Here is a 10,267-nt window from a genome sequence, read left to right on the forward strand (position 1 = left end):
TGGGATGGCTCTGGCAGAAAGGTCTCCTTGGATTCCTGCACATCCAGGTTCTGACTGTGGCTCTGTTCCTGTCTCTTTCAGCCCTTCAAGGCCTGAGTGAAGACAACAGCCCCTCCTGCATAAGCATATTTGTTCAGGTGATGTTTGAGGGAAGAGCTGAACTACTTTCATCTGCAGGCTCAGAAGAACCAGTGTCTCTTTAAGACCTCCAGATCCCTTGGAAGGTGAGACCACCTGGAGACCAGAGGAGATCAGCTGGAGCTCCAGGCACAGCTGATGACTGGCACAGCTGAGCCTGTGGGAAGCTCCCATAGCTCCTGCCTTCTCTCTTGCTGTTGACAGCCCTCAGAACCTGCCCATCCCCTTTCTTCCCTCCCAGCTCATCCCTTTGCTTCGCCTTCCATTAATAAACAGTTTGGCTTCTTTGCTTTACCTGCATCTCTGTGGAGCTGGAGCGATGCAAATCCGGAGCCCTGGGACACACAGGCCCCTCCTGCCATTCTCTTCCACACTGTGTTTTGTGCACAGACACAGAGGAACGAGGGCAGATCAGGCTGGAAAGGTCCCTGTGCTGAAGGTCCAGTTCCACAACACTGTGGAGTTGCAGATCTTGCTGAGCACCCTGGATCCCCTGGACTTTGGAAGAGCAAACCTGAGGATGCTCTGAACCCAGCTGTGAGGATTCCATGGCAAGCATCCATGGAGGGCAAAGGAGCTTGGAATGCTGGAAGGTTTCAAGAACAGCTTCCTGAAAGCACAGCAGTGCTCCATCCCTGCACAGGATCAGGAAGAGGGCAGAACCAGAGACCATCTGGGCTTAACAGAGAGATTTGGGTGTGCCGAAGGGCAAATGAAGCCACAGCAGGGTGCCTGAGACTCGGAGGCGCGACCGTGCCAGTGCCCAGAGCGCTGTCAGGCAGTGCTGGGATCCCAGGTGTGGTTCTGGTCCCCACAACCAAGGAATGGCAGCCCCAGGCTCAGACCCAGTCAGAAAGCCAAACAAGTGAGACCAGAGGGAGGGCACCCTTCCTGTTTCTCTTGGGCATGCCTGCAAAACAGCCCCTGCTGCTTCATCCTCTGCCTGTGTTTGGGGTGTGCTGGTGGCAGAGCCAGCCAGGTTGTGCTCTGCCTTCCAAAGCCTGTTGGGAGCCAGCATGAAAAGCTCTGCATGCACAGGCGAGAGTCCTGGAAGGTGCTGGCAAGAGCATCCTGCAGGAACAGGGCTCTGGGCTCTGGCTGGGAACAGCCTGGTTTTGCTGCTGTGACTGCAGGCAGGAGTTGAGGCAGGTGAAGAGGCAGTGGGCAGCTTGTGTTTGTAGAGGGCCTGGGGCGGCACCTCTGAACCTCCACCTGGAAACACACTTGGGGGAATACAAGCTAGAGCTGGAGTGCCTGTCCTGAAAGGACCTGAAGTTATTCAGCCTTGCCAGCTTTTCTTAAGAGTGTATTGGTGTTCCCCAGGAAAGCTACACATTTGGGGAAATGCCTTTGGAGGAAAGGGGCTTGCTTCTCAAGGAAAGTGCTTCCCAGGGAGCTCCCAGTGAGGTGGGAAGGGTGATCCAGGAACCATAGGCCTGGCAGCCTGAGCTTGCCACAGAAGAAGGTATTGGGGCAGATCCTTCTGAGTGCCATCCCACGGCATGTGCAGGGAACCAGGGGGTCTGCTGGAGGGTGGGAAAGCTCTGCAGAGGGACAGGGACAGCTGAGGGTCCTGCTGAGGTGTTGAGGGCTTCTGTGTTGGAGTTTGGGGGTGTTGGTGTTGGTGGGGTGTCCGGGAAGGAGTTGTCTGCAAGGTGAGAAGTGTAGGCTGGAATTTGAGTCAGTTTGAAAGCAGCATCTGTGGTTTGGCACAGATTTGGTTACAGAGGGCAGAAAGAATACCTGTGACTATTCTTGTTCATGGTCCTGATTTTCCTGCAGGGAACAAGACGGGAGAGCTGTACTTTACTGGCCACTTAGATATCTGTACCAGGGGGAGGATTAGCCCTTTTGCCATCTACTCATTTGTTTGGGCTACTTTTGTAACACTGAGTGGACTTTAATTTCTTGAGAGCTTTTATTCTTTAAGAGAATTAGGGTAAAATCATCCCTTCATAGAAAACTATTTGCAAAAAAAAGAATGGCCCTTTTTTTACCTCTGTGCAGTGTTATTTTAAGTGACTCTCAGTGGATGATGTTAAGGCAAATGAGTTGCTGCTTTGAGACAGGAAGCAAAATTCCAACTCGTCACGTTCTCAGGCCATCCCAATGAAGTTGGGAAGTTTGCAACTTTTTGGAACTACTTGAGTTCAGCAACGGGAAGTAATGCTTTTCTGAAGTGAGGATTCCTAAATGCCAGATTCTTCTGTGCCTTTGCCACTAAGGTGTTTTTGTGCTGAAGGAAATGACTTCAATGAGAAAATCATTTCAGCATGGAGTGAGAGCTTCTGACCCAGACCAAGTGTTGCCAGCAGTGTCTCCAGGTGCTCCTGCCAACAGCCCCTACAGGAAGGAGCACAGTCCCCAGTGCCTGTGGGCTTTGGCTCCCTCTGGCACAGAAGCCCCCCAGGGGCACAGGTCTCTGGGACAGGAGATGGGCACCAGCGCTGCCAGGGCTCGGAGGGTGGTAGGTCTGCTTGGGCAGGGACTCTGCCACACCTGCTGATGTCAGCACTCCCCAGGCCGCAAGGGTCAAAGCAGCATTCATACCCTGGCCCCCACGTTCCATGTCCGTGTCACACCAGTGGGTTTAGGATGGCCACTGGCCAGGATGTGTCCCAAGGAGGCCGAGCCAGCTTCTGTGGAAGGCCCTGTGCCCTGCCCAGCAGAGCCCTTGGGGTTACTTCTGCTGCCCTGAGCCCACAGAGCAGGGCAGCGTTTGCTGATGGTTTGAGCTGTTCCTAAAGACCCTGTTGGGCTGTCTTAGACATCTGGGGTGAGAGATTCCTTCAACCTGGGCCACTTTGGGTGGGCTGGGGGCTGCCCCAGGGCAAGGGGCAGTGTGTGCAGGGGCCCTTTGTGACACGGTGCTGCGTGGGCACCATGGCATAGAACAGGTGTCCAAGGGCCCTTTGTGACACGTGGTGACATAGGAGCTGGCAGTGACAAGAGCACACCACAGTGCTCGGAGCACACAACGGGACAGGACAGGACAGAGCGGTGCCGTGAGGAGCCCCCACACAGCGCGCTCGTTCCTGTCCAAACCGGAGCCTTTCCGAGGCGTTATTGCTGCAGCTGAGCTCGAGGCCTGACCACAGGACTTGCCGACCCGTGGTCTCCCTGAGCCTTCTCTTCTGCAGGTGCCCTTGAGGGCAGAGCGTGGGACTTGGTGCCCCGGAGGCATCTCCCATCCCTGCTGCCAGTGCCCTCGAGGCCAGACCACAATCCTTGACAGGAGTCTCCTGTCCTTGTGGCAGGAGCCCTTGGGACCGAGTGCAGGACTTGCAGTTCTTTAGCCTTCCTGTGGCTTCTTTCTTGAAGGTGCCTTCCAGGCACGACTGCAGGACTGGGTGACTTGGAGATTTTCCAAGGCATCTCTCCTGCAAATACCAACAAATCCAGTCAGAGACATGGAGCAGAGACCCCCGAGAGTGCCCAAGCTGGCCTGGGTAGAGGAGGAGGAGGAGGAGGAAGAAGGCCCTGGAGCTGCCCCAGCACAGGAGACTGAAGAGGTGGTGCCGTTCCAGCCACCGCAGGAGGGTGAGTGGCAGAGCTGAGCTGCAGGACTGGTGCCTGCAGCCGGCTTGACCCGATGCCATGCCATGCCATGCCATACCATGCCATGCCATCCCCTGGGGACATGCCCACGGACAGGACAGAAGAGGGGCCAGGCAAACACCCCGCAGTGGCCGTGCTCCATCCTCCTGGGACTTCCTAGGGCTCTCCCTGCCTGGGGAGAGCAGGACTGGGCTGTGTTCTTCGGCCTCTCCCGCAGCCCCTCAGCTCTGTCTGCGCTCACTCTTTGCCAGATGAAGCCCTGGAGCGCACGGGAGAGCAGGAATCCAGCCGTGGCCGCTTCCGCAGCACAGCTCAGGTACCTGCAGCCATCCCCAGCTGGGCTGGGCCTGCTGTCCCTGCTCAGCCGAGCACCATGTGTGCAGCATTCCATGAAACATCCCTGCCTCCCTGCCCTTCTCCTACAGTTCATCTGCCAATTCATGAAGAGAATGAAGGAGGAAGAGACCATCGCCATGGGCACTGGGCTCAGACCATACTCACCCATTTTCCAGACTAAGACCAGTGCTGCCCTGCTGTGTATGCTTGTAGAGGAAGATTTTTACAATCCAACGCAAGTAAGCAGCCTGTGGGCTGGGTTTGATTCTCCCAAAAATTGCTTGGCCTCCCAAGCCATTCATGCTGGTTGCTGTGAGCCTTTGAGGCCACATGGCAGTGTGGTGGCAAGGGAAGCACTTCTCTGGGGACACTGGGGGACATTCCTCCTTCTGGCAGCTTTCCAAGTCTCCCTTGGCCTTCTCCAGGTGCCTGCCATGGTGAGGTACATCCACCAGTGGCTCATGGCCAATGATTCTGACGTGCACAGGCTGGACAAGCCTCTGCTGGATCTCACAGAAGCACAGCCAGATGACGCAGTGGTGACGCTCCTGCGTCTGGCCCCGTCCTGTGACAGGTATGGGGCCCACCTGCCCAGAGAGCTCAGGGCTCCCCAGCCCATCACCCTGTACAGCCTGTCCCAGGTGTCTGACCAACAGAGAGTTCCAGGGCCCTCTGGCTGCTCCCTTTCCCAGCCCTGGCATGTCAGCCCCTGAGCCTGCTGCCATGCTCCCTCCCTGCCCCTCAGAGCTCTGTCCCCAACGGGCTGGGCTGCCTGGGTGCTGCTGGCGAGGGGCAGTGGGCAGAGGCAGAACTGGCAGCCAGCTCAGCTCCCCCTTAGTGCTCTGTCTGAGACTACCTGAGACGGAGCTCTAACCCCGCAGAGCTGCCATGGCCATGTGGAAGACCATCATGGGCTCAGCCAGGACTGTGGAGCTGGTGCAGCTGACACTCCTGGATGTGCTGGGGAGCTGGCCAGAGCACAGCACGTGCACCTCTGATGGGGACGAAACGGGTGTCTTTGCCCTGGCTGTGAGTTTCTGACACTGGCCTTTGCTCTCCATCCTCCGTCCCCCACTGCATCTCCCTGCCTCAGGCGCTGGCCTCAAACCTGGCCCAGGGGCAGCTTCAGTCCCACCAGGCCGCGTGCTCCCCCTGCGTCTCTCTGGGCCTCTCCCTGCCAAGCTCGGGCCCTGCCATACGGACACCTCAGCACTGAGCACTGTCTCGGGGGTCTTTGTTCTTTCCAGGCAGCTGTGGTGATGTGGAAGATCCTCCAGGTGCCCTGTATCCCACGTATATTGAAGGTGTATTTCCCCCGCCTCTTTGTGCATCTGCTCTTCCAAGTGTTCTTCAGCACTCTGGATATGCCAGAGGAGGTCATTAACTTCTGGAAGCAATGCCAGGAAGAGCACGGCCTTGCCACCAGCCCAAACAGGTGCTCCATCCTGTTTTCCTGCCACGTGGCCTGTGAAGGAGCCAGTACTGCCAGTGTGACCTGGGCTTTGCTGTGCACACAGGTTTTCAGTGCAGACCCTGAAGTCCCTGCTCTGCCTTCTGCGGTGTGAGGATGTGGTGGTGGCAATGGAACGCAGGCGTGGCTGGGACACGCTGCTCTCTGTTGACACCCACCACTTTGCCGTGGCTCTGCTGGGCAGGTGAGACCCCTTCTCCCCACTGCCTCTGACATTTGTGCTCTGTACCCAGGTGCCCCACACAGTCCCCGTGGTCGTGGGCTACAGGGCCCTGTCACTGAGGAATGGCCAAGCACACTGGGAAAGGCAGGGAGAGGAGGGTGCCCATGAGCAACCAACTCCCACATGGCCCAGGGCTCCTTGCTGGAAGGCTGGTGGGGAAAGAATTGAACTCTGTGAGTCACTCCTGGCAGAGGTTTGCCCACTGGCTCAGGGTCTTGTTTCCTTTTTCCTCTTGTCAGAGAAATTTGCCAATCAGACATACACTTTTGTTCCGAGATTGCATTCTACCTGCTCAGCATGCTCGGCAAAGAAATGCCATACTGGGATTTCCCTGCCCTGGCATTCCTTGTGGAGGTGAGCCTCAAGGCCAGCACTGCCTTGCTGAGCTGCCTCCCAGCTCTCTGCCCTCTCGTAGCCACAGCTGCCAGGACAGTGCCCATGCCCTATGCTGCTGCCTGGGCCCAGCCCTGTGCGGTTCCGGGCTCCTGCTGGCTGAGTCCCCTGTCACTGCCCTGTGCCTTTCAGGTCCTCGAGTGCCTGGACTTGAGGGAATGCAGTGACAGTGTTCTGGAGATCATGTCAGAGAACCTGCAGAGCGAGCACAGGGCGAGGCGTTACTTGGCCCTCAGAGGCCTCGTAGTGCTGGGCAAGAATCCCTTGATGGTGAGGAGGGGACAGTGGCTGAAGCCATGCAGGCAGCGTGGGGCTGGGCAACGCAGTCGCTTGGCCTTGCCTGTGCTTTGGGTGCTGGGGCAGCTGCTCCCAGCTCTCCTGCCTCCTGCTTCAGCTGCCCGAGTGCTTTGGGAAAGGCCTTTGGCCTCTGGGCCCAGCAGCAGCAGGGTGGTGTTTCACAAACTTGTGTTCCACGCAGGCTGAAAAAATGGGGAGCCTGACTGAAAGTCTTGTGGAGCTCCTGGAGGAAAATGATAGTGACATGGTCAGGATGACCATTCTTCTACTCAGATATTTGCTCCTGGATAATGGTGCCCCAATACCCACCCCCATCGCCCTGCAGCTGGCTGAGGCACTCCTGCCACTCTTTGACTGCGTAAGGCTCTGTGCCCACGGCCACTGGCTGCTGCCAGGACACTCGCTGCCCTGTGGAGATGCAGCCCTGTGCCCTGGGGGGCCTGAAGCAGCTGATGCTGAGGTCTTTTGCCCTTGCTTTCATACAGGATGATAGCCAGGTGCAGCTGAGCTCCATGTGTGTCTTTCAAGAGGTGCTGGACTTATTAACGCAGGAGGGAAGAAAGGCCCTGAAGTCACACGTGCGCCAGAGCCTGCTCCCACTCTACTTCCACTGCCATGATGAGAATCAGCTTGTAGCTGAGGTGAGGACTTGTGGCTGGCTGCTGTCCCCACGGGAGGGGGCTGGGCTGCCTCCTGCCCTGGCACTTTGCAGGCTGCAGCCTCCTCCAGGCTGTGGCACTGGGATGCTCCTGTGTCCTGGCCTGTGGGGCCATCTCCACATCTCTGCTGCTCCCCAGGCCTCCCGGGAAATGCTGCATTCTTCAGCCAGATTCCTGAAGAGAAGGGATCTCGATCAAGTGCTACAGGCGGATCAGACATGGAGGTTTGGCGAGAGCCTGGTAAGGACTGCCAAGTATCCCTGGCCTCAGCCTGGAGAAGGCCCCCGAGGGCGGTGCTGAGAGTGCGGGGCGGGCAGCTGTGCCCCTGCCCGCTGCTGCACGCCGAGGCCGCGCAGGCTCTTCTCCAGGCTCCCGTGGGCCCGAGCCAGGTGCCTGTGGAGCCCCGGCCCGGCGGAGCTGCGGGGAGGGCCGGCACCGCGGCTCCCCGGGCAGCAGCCGGCCCTCTGGCCCTCCCCTCGGGAGCCCGGCGCTGGGGGCTGCTGGCCGCGCCTCAGGGCTGTGCGGGCAGGGGAGGCCGGGGCTGGGCGTAGGCAGCGCCCGGCCGAGGGGCTGAGCCCGCGCCAACCCTTCCTTCCCTCCCGCCGCTCTGTCCAGCTGGCAGAGGACAGGAGCAGAGCGGCCGAGCACCTGCGCCGGGCCCTGCGCTACCTGCAGAGCCCACAGGAGCCCCTGCGAGAGGCGGCCGTCAGGTTCATGGGTGAGCCACGAGCCCGGGCTCCCTCCCCGGCCCGCCGCAGCTCGGCCCCAGCCCCGCCTGCTGCCCCGGCAGTGCCGGCCGGGCCCGGCGCCGTGGAGCCCCGGCTGGCCTGGGCGCTGCTGCCGCCCTCTGGCAGCCGTGCCCTTGGGCGGCAGCGTGCGGCCAGGGCCTGGGCTGAGCCCCGCCGGGCCAGCAGGCCGTGTGGCCACAGCGCCGGCAGCGCCGCTGGCAGGGAGCTGTGCCACTGGGGCCGTGACAGGCTCTGTGTTCACAGGGATGGCTGGGCAGTACCTGAGGGGGAAGAAGGAAGAGCTCCAGCTGATCTGCACTGGTGAGTGAGGGCAGCGGGCTGGCAGTGGGGGCTGGTGGGGGCAGCTGCAAGCCCTGCCCCGGCTGCAGAGGGCTCTGCTCCCTGTGCGGACGAGGGGCGGCATAGGCAGAGCACACTGAGATTTCAGGACCACGTGGGGGATTCGTGGCCAGCAGCTTTGGGCTGGTCCTGTTGGTCCCTGCTCCCTCCTGGCCATGCCTAGAGCCGGCTGGGATGGCCCTGGCAGGGGGCTCTCCTCGGGTCTCTGCCAATCTGGGATCTGACCATGGCTCTGTTGCTCTCTCTTTCAGCCCTTGAACACCTGACAGAGGACATCAGCAGTGCCGTGTCAGACATGGCACTTCAAACATTGTATGTCCTCTGGGCACTGCAGAGTGAGCGATATACCCTCTTCCAGAGGCTGCAAGATCAATTCCGCAGGGCATGGAGGACACGGCCTCGTCTGTCAGGACTCGGCTGGCTGCGCTGCTGGAGCTCTGCAGAGAGCTGATCCCAGAGGCTCTGTCTGCTGGGGCCACCTGAGCCAGCGGGAATTCTCTATTTCTTTAGGATTGTTCTTCTTTTTGTTTTTTTTCTTTAGTCTATGAATATAGAATGTGTTATAATACACAGACTCCCAGGAGTTTTCTTTTGCTGCCCAGGGTCTGCAGGTCATAGGGGAAGAGGGGAAAAAGGGTGCCTGGGCTCAGCCAGCTGCCCAGACGTGCAGTGTAGCAGGGAAAATGGTCAGAAGGCCCTTGGCCTTTGGTGGTTCTTCTGAAGCCTTTGTGCTGCCGACAGAGCGGCTGGGCAGGGGCCGGAGCTGCGGGGATCCTAGGATCCTACGAGTGTTCCGAGTGTGGGAAGAGGTTTTGTATCAGCTCCAGTCTCATCCTGCACTTTCAGATTCACTCAGAGGAGAGGCCCTTCCTCTGCCCTGACTGTGGGAAGGGATTCAAGTGCAACTCCACCCTCATCACCCACCGGCGCATCCACACTGGGGAGAGGCCCTACGAGTGTCCCCAGTGTGGGAAGAACTTCTCACGGAGCTCTACCTTGACCAAACACCATCGGAGGCACCGGTAAGGGAAGCCCTGCGAGTGCCCCGAGTGCAGGAAGAGCTTAGTGCGCTGCTCCAGCTCCATCCCCCACTGGAGGAGCCACTTTGGGCACAGCCCTGGTCACCCACATTCCCTGTGATCCATTTTGGGAACACACCTGGCTGCTTATCCATGTGTTTGGCCTTAATTTTTTTCTCTTCTCCATCTCTCTGTACTCCAAAAGCCAAGAGGGATCGATCTGTTGCCTCAAATCCCACTGAAAAGAACTGTATTTTTACCCAAAATGGCTCAATTCCACCTCAAATTTCTTGTTCCCTCCTCAAAAAAACTCAGTCCCAGGCCAAATTCGCTCCATGCCACAGCTGCCAGGCTGAGATGGAGTTGGGAGGAGATTGGGAGAAGTGGGATCCCAGTTTGGAGCAGTGGGATGGGGATTGTGTGGGGCTGGCTGGGTGGGATGTATTTGATAGCAAATAAAACTTTCAGAGTTACTGATTTCTGTCCTGTTCATTTTCAGTCAGTTCTGTTTGCAGTGATGCCTTCTCAGCTGATTAAATTCCTGTAAAAATCCCATTTTTCTAAATCATCTAACCCAAACATTTTTCTAAATCATCTAACCCAAACAACCCAAAAACCAATATCCAAATAAAACCACCCACACACAATTAATTTTTTAAAAATAATTTTAATTTTTTAAGAGTACTTAAGGATGTTATTAAAGTTTAATTGTTTGGTTAAAATGTGTGAGAAATTATAGTGGTGTTTGATTTTGTGTTTAGTATATTTGTAATATGAATTGTTTAACTAAGGTGTGTTAGATTGCATGTTGGTTTTTTTAGATATTTTTTATCTGAAGTATATTAGCCATTGAGTTAAAACTTTCAAAAGTTATTTCTTGGTATATAATTTGTTTATATAAATTTATTGGTAATGTTATAGTAATAGGTTTTGCTGTTTTGGGTTGAATCATTATTGGAATATCGTAAGTAAGAGTTGAAATAACTATATTTCATTTTCATCATTATTATTTCATTTTATTTATTATTTCTTTATTTATAATTTCATTCTAATTTTTTGAGATGATAGGAAGGAAATTCTAGGGC

General features: G+C 56.8%; 1 long non-coding RNA gene across 1 annotated transcript; it reads left to right on the forward strand.

Moving 5' to 3' along the window:
• Positions 1 to 8,059: 8,059 nt before the first annotated feature.
• On the forward strand, positions 8,060 to 8,731 carry LOC132334910 (uncharacterized). The gene is made up of 2 exons (XR_009488555.1): positions 8,060 to 8,124; positions 8,415 to 8,731. It is a non-coding gene; the product is annotated as an uncharacterized LOC132334910 (long non-coding RNA).
• Positions 8,732 to 10,267: the final 1,536 nt, after the last annotated feature.

Source organism: Haemorhous mexicanus, chromosome 16 (genome assembly GCF_027477595.1).
Source record: "Haemorhous mexicanus isolate bHaeMex1 chromosome 16, bHaeMex1.pri, whole genome shotgun sequence".
NCBI classification, from domain to species: Eukaryota; Metazoa; Chordata; class Aves; order Passeriformes; family Fringillidae; genus Haemorhous; species Haemorhous mexicanus.